At 45.0% G+C, this 16,899-nt stretch overlaps 1 protein-coding gene across 1 annotated transcript in view; it reads right to left on the bottom strand.

Moving 5' to 3' along the window:
* Window positions 1-16,899, bottom strand: part of SYN3 (synapsin III) — a 454,719-nt gene that overhangs the window by 379,351 nt on the left and 58,469 nt on the right. The window lies entirely within an intron of this gene.

Genomic DNA, 16,899 nt, shown 5'->3' with positions numbered 1-16,899 from the left:
GGTGACAGATCAAGAATGCAAACCCAAGTGATCTGGCTCCAGGATCCCTGCTCTTAACTATTCCCCTAGGCTTCTTCCAACCCCGTGGCAGAACCCAAGGCAAAGGGACAAGCAGGATGGAGGTAGTGAGACAGTTACTTCTGAAGAGGCTGTCTTTGGAGGGGCCTCGGACACTTCCTGGAGGTTCAAAGGTTCAGGGCCTTCCAAGCTCTGCATCAAACAGAGCAGTAATTTTTATTTTTCAATTTGCTTAAATATTGGGTTTCACATAAGATTTAGTTAGAACAAAAGAGTTGTGTTTTAAAAGACTGTTAAAAAGCAGCAGTGTGGTGAGGCTATGGAGTTAGATAGGTGTATTAACCAAGTCTTCTTTTCTGTATTCTGATGCTTTGACATTTTGGGGCTTCACTGACCCTGGATGGACTGCCTCTCATAGAGTTAGCCAGAACCTAGAGAGAGTAAAAGACTTGCCATAGACAGTGCCTGTCAAATGGAAGACAACCAATCCAGAGCCCACACTGCAACCTCCTCCACCACCAGGCTCTCACTCTGGGCCACTATCCCCCTGTCCCCTAATGCCCCGTAGCCAGGTACCAGAAAACCAGGGACAGTCCCTACACCCCAGAGCCTGCTAAAATTATTCAAAGTATCCAACCCTGAACCTGCTTGCCATGCCTTGCCCTTTCCTTTCCACAAAACCACAATAAAGGCTCTTGCTCACATTTCCCCTTGCTCCCTCTGCTGCCTGACTAGCTACGGTGCCTCCCCTGCGGCCCCCACATCGTGGCAGGCTGTGCCCTCTGCTTTAGGGTACTATGAATATAATACACTTCTTCCTTCATGACAGTCATTTCTGTGTCTGCATGTCTTACCATACTCAACTAAGACAAACCCCAGGTAACTTTACAACAGTAGGCTTGGTCCAGCCCTTTAGGGTTTCAGCTGACTCTGGGCCTCCGATGGGCTGCTGGGTGCACAATCACTTACTGAGGTGGGCTGTGTTGGAAAGATCACTGAGCATGAAGTTCCTATTCCATTCAGAACCTCCTCGCTATGGGATCTTGGGGCAATCAGAGAAACCTCTGCCTTGGCATCTTTGTAAGAATAAAGAAGGTTCCTGCCCCGTCTCTGTCCCGAGGCAACTGTGATGACTGAAAGGGAGAGGGAAGGTGAAGTTTCTTTGGAGTGGTCTGGGAAGCCCACAGCATCATAAACTGAAGTACCACCTCCTGTTTTTAGGGTACCTGCACAAAAGGTATACTCTTGGAGCTGTTTCAGTCTAGAACATGGTTCCCCAAGCTTGGCACATTGACTTATGAGCCGGATAATTTATTCATTGCTATGGAAGGCTGACTTGTGTACTGTAAGATGTTTAGCAGCATCCCTGCCCTCTACTCACAGATGTCAGTAGCATCCCCCTGTTGTGACAACCAGAAAGGTTTCCAGGCGTTGCTAAATGGCCCCCATGGGCAAAATCACCCCTGGTTGAGAATTATTGATACAGAAGGGATGAGTTAAGCTCTCTCCCCTCTTCTTTTTTCTCCTCTCCACCTCTCCCTCCTCTTCTTCTTTCGCCTCTTCCTCCTCCTCCTCCTTCTTTCTCTCCCCTCCCCCTTCTTCCGAAGATGATCAACAGTTTGCAACCCTAGGTACCCCTGTGGAACAGCAGGGCTCTAAGGACATGACCGGCAAACAATTGCTCTAGTGGACAACTCCAGAAATTGCCAGAATAGAATTCAGCATTCTGTTGTCAGTGGGTCTTGGTTTCATCCCCATCATATATTTACCAACTCAGCTCATATGGCAGGATCCAACCACCTTATCCATAATTTATCATCCTTTTTAAGTAAGCTCATATCAAACCCACAGAATGTGAGAACTGGAAGTTCCTTTGGGGCCACCCAGTGAGTTTCATCTTGCTGCCTGCTGTGTGGAGAATAATGAGGCTGCTCAGCAGTGGTGTCTGTCGTGGCTGGAGGGGAGGACTAGCAGGTAGAAAACACTCCATGCATCTGCCAGTTCCTCCTTAACAAATGAGTCAACCCAGATCCAAGGTCCTCCCTGATTTAACTAAAATGAACCAAATTCCTACAATGTGCTGAACACAGTAGTATTGCTATTACTATCTTCATTTTGCAAATAAAGAAACTGAAGCTGAGAACACTGCATCACATGCCCAAAGTCCCATAGATAATGAGAGGTAGTGCCAGGATTTGATCCCTTGCTCTTCTGATCCAAGGCACAGCTCTGTCCATCACATCAAACTGTTCTGAAATATCTTTCTTCCGAAGCAACAGAAGATTTTCCTCCACACAAGTAAAACACTATAGAGTGGTGATAAGAATTAGTGAGATGAGCTTGTTTACCTTCAGATTCTTACTGCCATTTCCCAATAAATACATGCAAAGAGCACTTAAAGTGAGGATTAGAAGAAACCAGAAGCCACAAAGAAGGGTGGTAGGGGTAGCAGATGTGGATCCCAGAATGAGGGGTGAGTTAGCAGTGGGAGTCAGGAGAATGTGTTTTATAGAAGAGTATGGGCTGCTTGGGAGCCAAGAGTTCAAATCCTGGCTCTGCCCACTGTAAGCTGCCTTGCTAGATTTCTCTGAACCTTAGTTTCTTCTGTAACAGTAATAGATAACTCCAAAGGCCACTGTGAGGTTAAAGTAAGGTTATATATACTAAAATCTTGGTAGAGCATCAGGTGTGTGTGTGTTAAGTGTGTGTAGCAAGTGCTTAATATTTGGAAGTTATTTATGATTATTATCACTATTATTGGTATTATGATATACTAAATTTTGTGAAGGTATTTAGGGGAAAGAAGCATGGCTCTAGACTGATTAGAGGACCCCTCCTAAAAAAAAGGAGTGGGGAGAGAGTTAGGTTTTAGAGAGATGGGTAACTGGACAAACAGGTATATGGATGGATGGAAGAATGGGCAGATAGATAGATATCCATAGAAACATTTTTAGAAACAAACATGCAGAAGGGGGAAAGCCACTATACATAAGAGACCATCTGAATTAAGTGTTAGCTTCTCCAAAGACCCTTGGAGGCACCACTGAGCAGAGAGAGGAAGAGAGGTGGTGAGAACACCACGCTAGTGCCTGGTTAGGGAGGGCCTCGGTGCTGCCTAGAGACTTTGGCCTTCATCCCATAGACATCGAGGAGCCGGGGCCATGGAGAGCAAAGGGATTCAGAGAGGAACCAACGCAGTTGTATAAGAATAAGCCAAGTGAGACAAATGATCAAAACCTCGTTGTGTCCAATGAATGCGGAGTTGGGGGCTCCTGGCACTTGGCTGGCCCAGCCACAGGAGGTTCAGCCCCTCTGTTTCCCCTGCTTTTCCTGGCAGCCAGAGGGGAGGGCTGCTTGTCTCCTCCCTGTCTGGACAGAATGTAGGCCCTGAGGTGGGGTGGGTGAAGAGGTCATCTGGTCTGGTTCCATCTCAAACAGGGTGAGAACCCACCCAGAAGCTCATGAAGGAAACCTGAGGGAGCAAAGAAAGTTCCAGAAACACAGGTAAAGGGAGGTCAGAAAATCCAGATGGGCTGCCTGTGGTCTCTGAGAAAATCAATCTGAAAAAGTGTTGTAGACTGAAGGAAGCAAGACTTTTTTCTAGGTCTGGCTGGGCAGCAGGTGAGTCAAGGGACCTGGGCTTTGGAAACAGGCAGACACAGGTTCCAATCACAATTCTGTCTCTAACCCCACAAATACCTACATTACCCCTCCCAGCCTCAATTTCGTCATCTGAACAATAATAGGACTAAATATAGCAATATGTGAGAAGCATTAGGGCCATGAAGGGTACATAACTGACCTTCAATAATAATTTTTCTTCTTTGCTTTAACATGCACCCAGAACCCCCAAAATGCAACTCGATGTCCCTTAATGGGACTCAGTTCCACTTCCCATTTGGCACTGCCCTCTTATCATTGCCAAGTTCTTCCCCTGAGAATTCCCAAAGCCTGATTTGGCCAGAAGGAGACAAGCTTGGCTCTACCGTAACCAGCACCATCACCTTTGGGCAAAGGAACACCAGGTGATCAGCCACGCTTCTAGAGAAGATCGAGACAGGCAATAAGACGCAGGGTCAGTTCTATGGGCGCCAGGGCTTCTGGAGCACCTACACCTCGGCTCTTCCACCGACCACTGGGTGGCCTTGGGCAGGACACTTAACCTCTTGAGCCTCAGTTCCATCAGTATTTCCTTGGTGGGGTCGTGGTGAGGATTAAATGTATACAGGAAACTCAGACAGTGGCTGACATGTTGTGTAAACCTAATGTCAAGCATTGCTTTACCTGTATCGTTGCTGTCAGATTAGTGCTTTACCTGTGTCATTTACCATGTAAAAGAATATTTGGGTGACTCTGTTTCCTGGGAAGTTCTTATAGTAGATCCGACATTTTCTCTGTAGCTTTTTCATTTTCCCCTACTTCAGAAAAGTTACACAAATATTTATTGAGCACAGATTATGTATCTGGGTACTCGAAGCACCTACTAAGTACCTAAATTAAGTGCCCAGTAGTATCGTGCCACCATAACACTGTGTATCTTTTATTCATGGCTCCTAATCAGTTTGTAATTACGGTGTGTGCGTGTGTGTGTGTGTGTGTGTGTGAGAGAGAGAGAGAGAGAGAGAGAAAGAGAGAAATCAATTATGTGATTAATATCTGTCCCTCTCATTAGGTTTTAAGCTCTATCAGGTAGAGACTACATCTGTTTTTAACTGCCATTTCAGCCCTAGCACTTACCACATAGTAGGCACTCAGTAAATACTTGTCGGTTGAATAAAGATACTGTCCATGTTCTCTATAAGCCCAGAGCCCAGAGGGAGTGGTAGGCAGGTGAAACAGTAATTTCAAAGCAATCTGGTAAGTGTGATGGTAGAAATATGCATGAGGTATGTGAGAGTACGGTTTAGAGGCACCTTGCCCTGCTTGGATAGAAGCAGCTCAGGGGAAACAGAATGGAAATAATGCCTGAGCTAAACCTTGAGGAAAGGTAGGCAGGAGCTAACTCGCAGAGGACCATGTAGGCCAAACTTGGGTCCCACGGAGCAAGTCTAATGCACAAGCCAGCGCTTACACAGAAGAGGAGATTCATCACGTCCTTTTCAGGTTTTACTTCTCCAGGATACACCTTCCCAGGTAAAACAGCATCTGGAGTCAAACTGTGAATTCCAGCTCTGCCACTTATAAGCTGTGTAGCCTTGAGTAAGCCACACAACCTCTCTTAGCCTTCGTTTCCTCATCTGGAGAATGGGGGAACTTGCAGCATCTACTCTTCATAGGGTAGTTACGAGGATAAATAAACTAATCTGCAGGAAGTGCTCAGCGTGTGCCTGGCATTTAGTAAGCACATGATTAGACACTGGTTATTTTCACTAATCCCTTCCGAGCCCAGGCTGCACAGCTGTCACATACATGACAACACCATCTGTGGAAATTACCTTAGGTCACCCTCTAAACTCCGAGAGAAGTGGTCCAAGACAGGTTCAGCTTAGGCTGAATTTTACTCTAAAGGAAGCAGTGCCTTAGGAAAGCTTCTATGTGATGTTAAAGATACACACTGTAGAACATATAAACTCATTCTCAGATAGCAGCCTCTCCTTTCTTTCCCAGGGTCTAGAAAAGGCAGCCAGACTGGAGATGATCCAAAAGAAGCCATTTCAAAGCATACATCCTGTTTATGTGTCGGCCACACTCCCCACCTCTAGAGATTCTGGTCAGGGTGGGCTGGGAGATTTCTTAGACAATCTAATAGATTAGTTTCCAGTTTAGCATAACAGCTAGACAGATTTTTGCAGTGAAGTCATCCAAGTCAATTAAAAGGCATTTTTCCCTGCTGTGAGTTCAGAAGTCCCTTTGGTTTGTTCCAGCTTTCTGGGATGTTTCATAATACGTTCCACCCTGGGTTAATTAATAACTCTTGATTCCTACTGAAATGCAAAGACCGAAATCCTGTGTGCAAGCACATCCGGGCAGGGGCTGCTGACAGGGCTGGGGTGAGCCCAGTGGGGGCTCCGCTCATCAGGGAATGAGCCAGACCCCAAATAGTGGAGATGACAGCAGAGCTGGCAACAAATGTAAAGAGCGCCTGAGCAGAAGCTGAAGGTCAAAGCTGGAAAAGTGGTGTGTGGAGGGGCAGAAGGATGTGGAGGAGGGAGAGCATAAGCAGTTGAAGGAATCACAAGGCCAGAGATTAGGCTGGCTGGGAGTACGTCGGAATGTGGGTGTGAAGTGGGTCAGAGCAAGCGGCCGGGACTAAGCTGGTGAATAAGATGCAGTTGACCGTGGTTTGCTTTCATGCAATGCCAGCTTAAACACATCTTGTGGGTTTGGTTCCATCCTCTCTGTTATAAGGAAAACAGGTCATCCCTTCTATTCTCAAATACAAGTTACAGGTATGAGAATGAAGCCTAAAGGGCTAAAGAACACATGCATGTTATGAAGTTCTTTCCATGAGCCTCCTCCCGAGCATAATATTCCAGGGTATGATGTTTTTTTCACCCAAAATCCAGAGCTGAGTTTCCCTGCCTCCAGTCTCATGCCACCAATCCTACCCAGTCCATCTTCTAAATCCACTATCAGCATGTGCATCCTAAAATGAAAACATGATCACGTTTTCATGGCATGTTGCCATGACCTAAAAAGTTCAATAAATATGTCCCCACTCCCTCTGGGACACGATTTCTAGCCGCATGCCTTGCCATACATAGCCCACCCCAAATAGAGACTGTTCTCTATCTTCTTTTCCAGGTTCACCTACCACCCTTTTGCATACTCTGGTCATTTCCCCTACATGCGACAAGTTGAGATTTAAAACATGCTCTTTTGTGGGAAGGCCTGATGGGCACAACTGCACCCTTCCTGGCCTGAGCTAATTCTCATCCCCAAGCCTCTGTGAAGTCTTTCCAAAGAGTGTCCCAAGGCAAGGTTGACAATCCCTCCCTCTTCTGTGCTCCACTATGCTTTGCATGCAACTCTGTGACAGCCCTCACCACAATGTACCATAGTCAACGCCCCCAATGTCTATTTTCCACCAGAAGGAGAACCCTTTGAGAGTGGAGGGCTCTGTCATTAAGGTCATACAAAGCAGGTTCTCAGTAAGTGTTTCTTGAATGAAGGAGCAGTTAAGATAAGTTTTGTTCATTTTTTTTACTACACATCCCTCAAGAAATTAAAGGGCTGGGCTTCCCTGGTGGCGCAGTGGTTGAGAGTCTGCCTGCCGATGCAGGAGACACGGGTTCGTGCCCCGGTCCGGGAAGATCCCACATGCCGCGGAGCGGCTGGGCCCGTGAGCCATGGCCGCTGAGCCTGCGCGTCTGGAGCCTGTGCTCCACAACGGGAGAGGCCACAACAGTGAGAGGCCCGCGTACCGCAAAAAAAAAAAAAAAAAGAAATTAAAGGGCTTATTGAGTTCTCCTTCAGAACCCTTACTTCCCATTGGAGTCTCATCTATCTATGATACTAACAGGGGGCAGGGCAGATGTTGATGGAGTGGGGTGGCATTAGGAAGGGTAAATTATCAAACTTGGCAGGTAGAGCTAAGGAGCTATGAGCAGCACTTCCCAGGGCAAGAAGATGGACTCACTTTCATGCCCATTGCTCCTTTCTTCTCATTGCTGGTTAAGGTACAGCTACACCAGGAAGGTGGGTCATGAAGGATCATCCAACTGGCAAAGCAGTCCCTGTTGCACTTAGAATCAGCAGGGTTCATCCAACCATGGCCTCAATATACCCCCCGCTGCACTGTTTGGAGCCCACCATTGGCTATCAGTGGGGGTGGGCTCCCCACCACTCTCACTCTCAAAGAAGAAAGCCTCTTGCAGTAAATGTGGAAAGTATGAACTTCATGACTAGAGAATTAGATTAGTTCAGCTGGTATTAAAACCATCAGAAGGGGGCTTCCCTGGTGGCGCAGTGGTTGGGAGTCTGCCTGCCGATGCAGGGGACATGGGTTCGTGCCCCGGTCCGGGAGGATCCCACATACCGTGGAAGCGGCTAGGCCCGTGAGCCATGGCCGCTGAGCCTGCGTGTCCGGAGCCTGTGCTCCGCAACGGGAGACGTCACAACAGTGAGAGGCCCACGTACCACAAAAAACAAAACAAAACAAAACAAAACCCATCAGAAGGGACAAATAGTTTCTTCAAAGGGGAAGACAAAAGGTAGCATTGGCAAGTGGAGAAATGTAGTAAGAAAAACAGTGACATGGGAGATGGAAACCTGGGTTCTCCACGCTTTGCACTCCAACAATAATGTGATGTGTGTGCTAGGAATAGTCACTTCCCCTCTCTGAACCTCTGGATTAGATGATCTCCAAAGTCCCTTTCTGGCTCCACCCTTCTATGACTGTACCACACCACCCAATCACTCAGACATTCACTCAACATTCACTGAACACCTTGACCAGGACCTGTGCTACCTGCTATGAAGGAAAAGCTAGAAGTTTACACCAGGTGCCAACTGAGTGCCATGTCTCAATGGGAAGTAATATTGGTTATATATATATATATATATATATATATATATATATATATATCAATTGATAAATATATCTCTCAATAATAAAAACACACATACAAACATGAACTGTTTATATGTCTCATCCCCCAACTACACAGCAAAGTTCTTTACAGAATGGATTATATTCTTTCCATTTCTGAATAACCCCACAGACTGACACCTAGAAACTACTCAGGCAACATGTGATCAATGATGTGAAGGTGACTGTAAAAATAGCTACTAACACTTATGCGGCACTTTCTGGGTACCAGGATCTGCTTTGCGTTCTTCACGTGTGACAACTTATTTCATTCTCACAACAACTCTACAGGTACATATTGTTGTTGTTGTTACTGTTATTATTATTTTCATGTTACATATGAGGAAGATGAGGTGCAGAGAAGTCAAATTACTTGCTTAGGGTCACTCAGGAAGTAGCAGAGCTGAGATTCAAACCCAGGTGCTCTGGCTCCAGAGTCTGAGCTATTAACACTATTCATGTAATCTAAAAATATATAGCTACACTTAAAGACAAACAGTGAACGTTAACTCTTGGGGGAAAACAAAGAACAAACAGACTTGTTAACAGGGGAACTATGCAGCGATAAGCCAGAAACATCAAATGATGAGTCAGAGCCATTAGGATTAGTCAGGAAAGGAGGAGGCTTTTGCTGGAAGAACATCTCATAAGAACGTGTAATTTTTCCAGTAGATCAAACGAGTAGGGTGAGATAGGAAGGGATGGTAGAATGATGTACTCAAAGAATCTAAGCAAAGAGAACAAAGGCAAAGAACCTGAAGAAGGCAAATTCAAGATCGAACATACATACACTGGTAGATCTACTTTGGTTAAGAACTAGGACCCTGGAATTGGCTGAACCTAGGTTCAAATACCTGGTTCCCCACATTCTTAATAGCTGTGTGACCCTGCCTGGGCAATTTAAGCTCTCTGAGCCTTAGTTTCCTCAGCAACAGGAATGTTGTGCAGGTTAAATGAATTAATGCAGGGGAAGGATGTAACATGGGCCCTAGCATACAGTCCATGCTCAATAAGTTTGCTACCATCACCATGATTATTGTTTCTCCATTTCCCTATTGTCTTCCTAAGTCAGTGAGCCTAAAGGTAGGCCAAGGATGGTGATAAACCCACATCAATCAATGCCATAGTTAAAGAGAGAAACACTTGCTCCTCTAATGAGTTATGTTTCATTTAATAGTCCTAGTGTCCCACCTGTTTGTTTTTTTTTAATTCCTCCAGCTGGTTCTTACATTTGAAAAGAAAAAACCCCTCTGTGGAGACCTGCACGCTTTTAAAAATAATACAAAACAGAATGTCTGAGGTCAGGGTAAAGCCAAGCCAAACAAATAAATCTTGCAGGATTGTGTTAACAAAACAGGCTTAGTAGATCAGAGCAGGTAGAGCTCTGCTGGACTCAGCCCTGCAGAGAGAAACACCAAGCTCTGGTGAATTTCAAACACAAGGAGGTCAAATAAGATCAAATTATGGAGCACTTCAGAGTTCAGCATCAATGCTTGGGCTGTAACCAGGACAGCATTCTGCGCAGGATGGTCTCCAGAACCCATGAGTCGTGTAAAGTCCTAGAAATCCAGACCCAAAGGATCTTATAGATCATCTGCACAACCTCTATGGAGGGTCATTTGTCACTATCTATCAGCATTATAAATGTCTTGAGAGGCAGACTCTGAAATGAACATGAGCCTTTGAGAGGTTCATTAGGGAGCGCTGGGAATCACCACCACCGGAAGGGAAGACAAGGGAAGTTAGCAGGACTGGGTAGAGCGTGAAGCTGGGCTGCACTGCCGTCTCAGCAGAGGTCTCCGCCAACAACACAGGAGCTCTGAAGCTGGGATGGCCCGTCAGCGTTGTCTCAAATTGGGGTAAAGGAGCTAGGTCTTTATTCCCTGTGCCAGCCAAGGTCCCAAGAGATGTGCCCTTGGGCAAGGCAGGTCTTTTCACCTGAGTGAGGCAGTTCAGAATGAGGGCTGACAGCTGAGGGCTGTCTTCTGGTATCAATTCCAGCAGCTGGGGGAAAGTAGTTCATTCCTCAAGATGCATTATAGCATGCACTACCTGCAATACTTTTTTTTTTTTTTTTTTTTTTTGCGGTATGCGGGCCTCTCACTGTTGTGGCCTCTCCCGTTGCAGAGCACAGGCTCTGGACGTGCAGGCTCAGCGGCCATGGCCCACGGGCCCAGCCGCTCCGCGGCATGTGGGATCCTCCCGGACTGGGGCACAAACCCGTGTCCCCTGCATCGGCAGGCGGACTCTCAACCACTGCGCCACCAGGGAAGCCCTGCAATACTTTTTATAACCAGTTTTTCTATGCTAGATAGGAATCCTACGGCTATACTAACTGATGCTTCAAATGAAATAGGTTTAGCATTGTTTATAACAGTAAAATTATGGAAAATCAATTGTGGTATATCCGTATGACAGCACCCTTGGCAATCATTAACAAGCGTGAGACGGCTCTGCACATACTTTCATGGATAGAAGGGTGTGTGTGGATGGACTGTGTCGCTCACCGTCTACTGCCGTCAGCCCCACACCCATCCTATCCTCTCCTGCACTACGGGGGCTGAAGGCCTACCTCTACACTTCCCAGGTTCTTTTGACACACAATTCCAGCTAATTTCTACCAATGGGAGGCATTCAGGTAACAGTTGACGTTAGGAAGATGGTGGTAACTATTGCACTTCTTAGGGTAGCAACAGAAGCTTCACAACAGCAACAGCAGTTAAAGCAGGTTGGTGGCAACTCCTGCAGCATCAGTGGGAGTGCGGGCTCATGTCCTCTACTGGCAATAGCGGCAGTTCCAGCAGTGGCAGTGACAACAGTGCATGTAGGGGACTGCTGTGGCTCTGGGCAATATGATTTCCCCCTTTGACCCATTTGGAATCAATCTTCCTTATTCAATCCTCCTCTGAAATACAATGCTTTATGTTTTCCTGATCAACTACCATCTATGAAAAGCAAAGGAAAATAAACATATGTGTGTATTTGATTACTTCATTTAAAATTTCTCTGAAAGTTGCCCAAGGAACAAGTGATAATAGTTAAATAAACTGGCTAATAAATAGTTAAATGATTAGTCAAAGAGAAACATTGGTGGGGGCAGGGTTGGAGGTAGACTTTTCACCAGATGCCATTTTTTACCTTTTTAATTTTTGACTATTTGAATATATTATTTTTATGCAAAAAAATAAATAAAAGAAAAAAATAATAAAAGTTATATCTGATTAGGTACATACATTTCCTGTGAAATATTTCCCAAATTAACCACCCAGTTTCTGCCGGAGCATTTCCAACACAGGGACTCCTTACCTACCAAAGGGATGTGGTCTATTCATCATTACTCAGCACTGCTGAACAGTTTCTGTATATACCAAGTTGAAATCCATCTTCTTGTATGATGTACCATTAGCCAGAACTCTAATCCCAGTGAAATAATATAGGCTGCTGGTTCAGCACACGTGCAGATGAAACCTGGGTTCAAATTCCTCCCTCATCACTCATTTCAAGCAGGATGTTTAACCTTTCTGAGCCTTAGTTTCTTCATCTGCCAAATGGGGAGAGTCATAGTACCCATCTCAAAGAGTTGTGGAAAGGTTGGAATAAGATTATGCATATAAAGTGATTTAACCAGTACATTTGGTTATTGTCCTTGGTATCTGCAACACCAGCAGAAAAATGCAGTGGCTAAGAGGAGGTCTCTGAATTCAGACTGCTGGGGTTCAAAAACAAGCTCCTGCCAATTATAAATCAGGCAACCTTTGGAAAACCACTTATTCCCTCTGAGCCTCAGTTTCTGTAAGATGGAGGCAATGATAGTGACCATACCAAGAGCAAAAAGCATTTATCCTTATCTTGTAAGTACTCAACATATGGTAGCTCTAACTCTTTTCAACCACTCATTCAGGTGGTGGATAATTGCACAGAGTACAGTGGGTCCTACCAAAGGCCTCTCTTCTCTGGACTAAGCATTTCCAGTTCCTTACACTGATCTCCTTTGCTTCTCTCACTCCAGCCACTCCCTTAAGAAGGCATTCCAGGCTGCTACTATTCCCTCCTGATGTGATGGTACAACTGGATCTCTCACTGGAGTCTGGGTAGAATATTGTATGAGAGAGTTTGTGTGCTATGTGTGTGTGTATATGTGTGTGCCATCACCTTTCTGGATTCTAAATGCTGTACTTTGATAATGCAGCCTGAAGTGGCATCAGGTTTTGAGAGAGTAACAACCATAACTATAGTTACTGAGCTCTTAATACATGTGCCAGAAACTATACCAAGCATATGACTTACACTGACTTACTCACTCCACACTTTAACTCTTAGGGGGTAGAAATTATTATCCTCATTTTTCAGATGAAGAAGCTGATGCTTAGAGATGTTGTAAGTGAAACGTCAACCCAGCTAAAATATGGAGCTCAGATTCCATCCCCAGTATATCTTACACTGGAGTCACAATCTTAATTTCCACACCATATTTCTTCTCACGAATATTAAGAATTTGTTCAACTCAAATTTTAGGTCTTTTTTTTTCTCATGAGATTTTAATATGCTAAGTCTCCCCAGTCCTTCTCCTCTTCAGCTGAGCTTTTGAATAGGACCTTATATTGTATCCTTATTCAGTTTGATCGTATCAAATTTAATCCAGCATACTCTCTCTCCCATTAACTTCAAGTCATTGGCAAATGTAATTCAATAAATCACAGTTAAGAAGGAGCTATAGAACAGAGCCAAGGGCAGAACTCTTTGGCAAAGCATTAGATGTATCTCTTTCAAGGTGAATTACTATCAAGTAGTCATTTCCTAATGGGGGTAATGTCCAACCTGTTACCAATCCACAAAACCAAATTAACAAACATCCAACCTCCACTTCTCTATCTCACCGACAATTATGTCTTGAAATATAACATGGCCTTTATAACAATATCTACAGTTAGGGTCCATGCTAAGAAAGGTTGCCCCAGAAAGAATTGTGGATGGTAGGCTGAAGTAGGTATGAAAAATATATACATCATGGTCCTGAGTGTTTAACTTATTTTAAGGGAGAAATTCCACCTTTGCTCCCAGCAGATAATTAAGTTGAGTAAATATATAAAGGGCAGAAGACGAACAGGATTTCAACCAACAGCCTTCCCTGGGATCCATATGCATCTACCTAAACCCATCTCAACTCCAATATCACACAAGGACAGGACTCCGAAGGAGCCACTGGCATTCCTATGTAAATCTGTGGCTTGTCCAGCTTCGTAAGAGAAGGATCTTCACCTTCTCCAGCCTTTCTTTCCATCTGCTGGAGCAAGGCACTGCCATTCCTTACGCTTTGGTACCTCCATTAACACTGAGGAAAGACTATTATAATTTCAGCATTTTTTATTAGAGAAGAATGAAGCCCAAGGCTCTACCTCACCAAGCCCTAGTCTGCTAGTCTCAGAACTGTGAGTCTACTTGATATTAATCCATCCATCAACCTCACTGCTGAGTCCCACAGAGGGGTGGCTTGCACCTGTGGAGAAAGAGACCCTTTGCCTCAAGTATAAACAGAGGAGAGCTTGACATGCCAACCACCCTGGCCGGAACCTCTCGGGCCCTGCTAGGACACTGCTGTGAGGCCCTGCAGAGCCAGCAGGGCATTCTGGGTAATAGGATGCAACATGAGGCAGTTTCCCCGACTGGCCTCCCCAGGGTTTCTTGATTCCTGGCTCTGCAAAAGCTGAGGCAAACAGTTTTTGAACTGGGGGGAAGAGGGTGGAGAGAAGTGCCGGAGGCTTCCTCTAGGCTGACCACAACTAACTCATTTGTTCTGTCCAGCAAAACCCAGACAGTGCAATTATCTGGTTAATTTGGTCCTTAGTTGGGAGACAGAATTCCACAATGTGAGGCCAGCTCAGACTAAAAAGTGGCTTCCATCCTAAGAATTTTCCTAAGCGCTATGCTTATGTGACCCACCCATCGATCCAGATGGGAAAAGACAAACAATTCAGACTCTAAGATGAGTTAAGGGAGGCCTATCTTTCAGGGAAAAATGCCCAAATGACCTGCTAATTGGTCTCTTGGCTAATTTTGCCTTCTGGCTGCCATGGAGGGAGATGACTAGAGATCAAGATGACTGTAAATTAGCCAACTTTTTCCAGCACGATCGTAGCCCTCATAGACTGGCTGAGAGTCACCAGTGTCCTGGGTGAGTGATTCTTAGGACAATTCTCTCTGATGCTCCTGCTTATAGATTTTACACCCGTTAAGTTGGGCCAGAAGAATGGACTTGAGAATATGGGGAGGGGGAAGGGTAAGCTGTGACAAAGTGAGAGAGAGGCATGGACATATATACACTACCAAACGTAAAATAGATAGCTAGGGGGAAGCAGCCGCATAGCACAGGGAGATCAGCTCGGTGCTTTGTGACCACCTAGAGGGGTGGGATAGGGAGGGTGGGAGGGAGGGAGACGCAAGGGGGAAGAGATATGGGAACATATGTATATGTATAACTGATTCACTTTGTTATAAAGCAGAAACAAACACACCATTGTAAAGCAATTATACTCCAATAAAGATGCTAAAAAAAACATGCCCCTGGGGGTTTCATAAATGGGATGAGACAGCTAGCAACTGAGCATTTACCAGATGGTGTATGGAAAGCTCAGATTTTTGAGGGAAGATTAAGGAAGAGCAATTTATCTCCGTTGGAAACTGACAAGCAGCCTGGAATCTGTGGAATCCATCAGTTAGTCATTCTGCAAATATTTGCTTCCGCTCTGGTATAAGCCAGGCCCTGTGTTATTTAACAGAGTGAGATCCAAACAGCTAAGGTCCCTATCCTCATGCAAATAATACCACATCTAAATATGTGGTTAAAAACTCAGATAAGGGCTAGGAAGGAAATGTTGAGGCGCTATGAAAGGGAATAACCAGTTTACCTGATTTAGATTGGGGTGGAACGGCTCAAATAAAGAATCTTTGAGAAAGGAATTTTAAAGCTAACACTTTAAGACTCTAATTTGTTTTTTTAGAAAGATCACTAGTTTTAGTACAAAAAATAAACTGGAAGTGGATGAAAAGATGAAGTTAGGAGGCTGTTGATTAGGAAGATTGGATGAGAGCCAATGATGGTTCAGCCAAGGACCTACGCAATGGGAACGGAGAACAGTGGGTGGACTAGAGAGACATGGGACATGGAGTCCACAGCACCTGGTGAATGGGTGTAATGGTGGAGGGAGAGGGAGGTATCCTGGAGACCATGCAGGTTTCTGGCTAAGGTGCAAGGTAGATGGTAGCACTCTGCACTGAGAGAGAGAATTTGGGAGGATGAGTAGGCTGGGGCCAGGGAACGACAATGTGTTCACACATCATTCCATACCCTGTACTTCCAGGCTCCTTACCTTTGCTCATGCTGATTCAGTCTCATGCACTCTTCCTGTTGCAATCACCACTTGTTGAAATACTATCCACCCTTTAAGATCCATTTCAAATACCACCCCCTCCTTGAAGTCACTTCTGACTCCCTCAAATAGTTGTGGCCTCTGGTGCCCACAGCACTAAGTTTGGACCTCGCTTTCCTGGTTTCTACCTGTGTTAGGTTCTGTGAAGACTTACCTTGCCTCCCTTCCTAGACCACAAGCTCTTCGGGACAGAGCCTCTGCTTCTCTATCCTTGTTCCCCACGTGTTAGCTAGCTAGCATAGCAGACGTTTGACAAATATTTGTCAAGTGAACAAAAATAACCTGCTCTTTGCCATGGAAGGAAAACCAGTAGAACATTGGACTGACTTGAAAGCCACGGGATCAAATCGAAATTCAAGCTGTAGATGTTTTAATACTAAGCCAACTCAAATTTGATGCTCAGAAAAGCTTTCTGTTCCTCCAACACACAAAACTCAAAGAGTGCCATAAAAGTCAAACCTCTCTATTTTTTTATCATGCTTTTCTGAGTTCCTCTTATAGCAGGAACCTTTTCTATCTTATTAATTGTTTGCCTTTGATGATGAGGATGATGATAAATGGGTAACATTTACTAAGTGTTGATATATGCCAGGTGCTGTTCGAAGTACTTTTCTTGGACTAACTCATTTGATCCTCTCAGCTACCCTGTGAAGTTGATGCTATGATTACCCCAATTATACGGATGAAGAAACTGAACTTCAGAGAGCTCAAGTATTGTTGAACCAACATCACACAGTTGGGACTGGAACCTAGAGTCTAGCTCCAGAGCCCATGCCCTGATGTGCCCTTCTAAGGCCAAGCACAGTGCTTGGTATTGAGTTAGTCCCCAGCAAATGTTCACTGAATGAATGGAAGGAGCCCTGGATCTGGAGACCACAAGTTCTGGTCCTAATTCTGTCACCGACTTCCACTGTAGCCATGGGC

The sequence above is a fragment of the Mesoplodon densirostris genome, chromosome 11 (genome assembly GCF_025265405.1).
Source record: "Mesoplodon densirostris isolate mMesDen1 chromosome 11, mMesDen1 primary haplotype, whole genome shotgun sequence".
Classification (NCBI taxonomy): domain Eukaryota; kingdom Metazoa; phylum Chordata; class Mammalia; order Artiodactyla; family Ziphiidae; genus Mesoplodon; species Mesoplodon densirostris.
The sequence above is the reverse complement of the archived record's forward strand: the minus strand, read 5'-3'. Positions and strand labels throughout refer to the sequence as shown.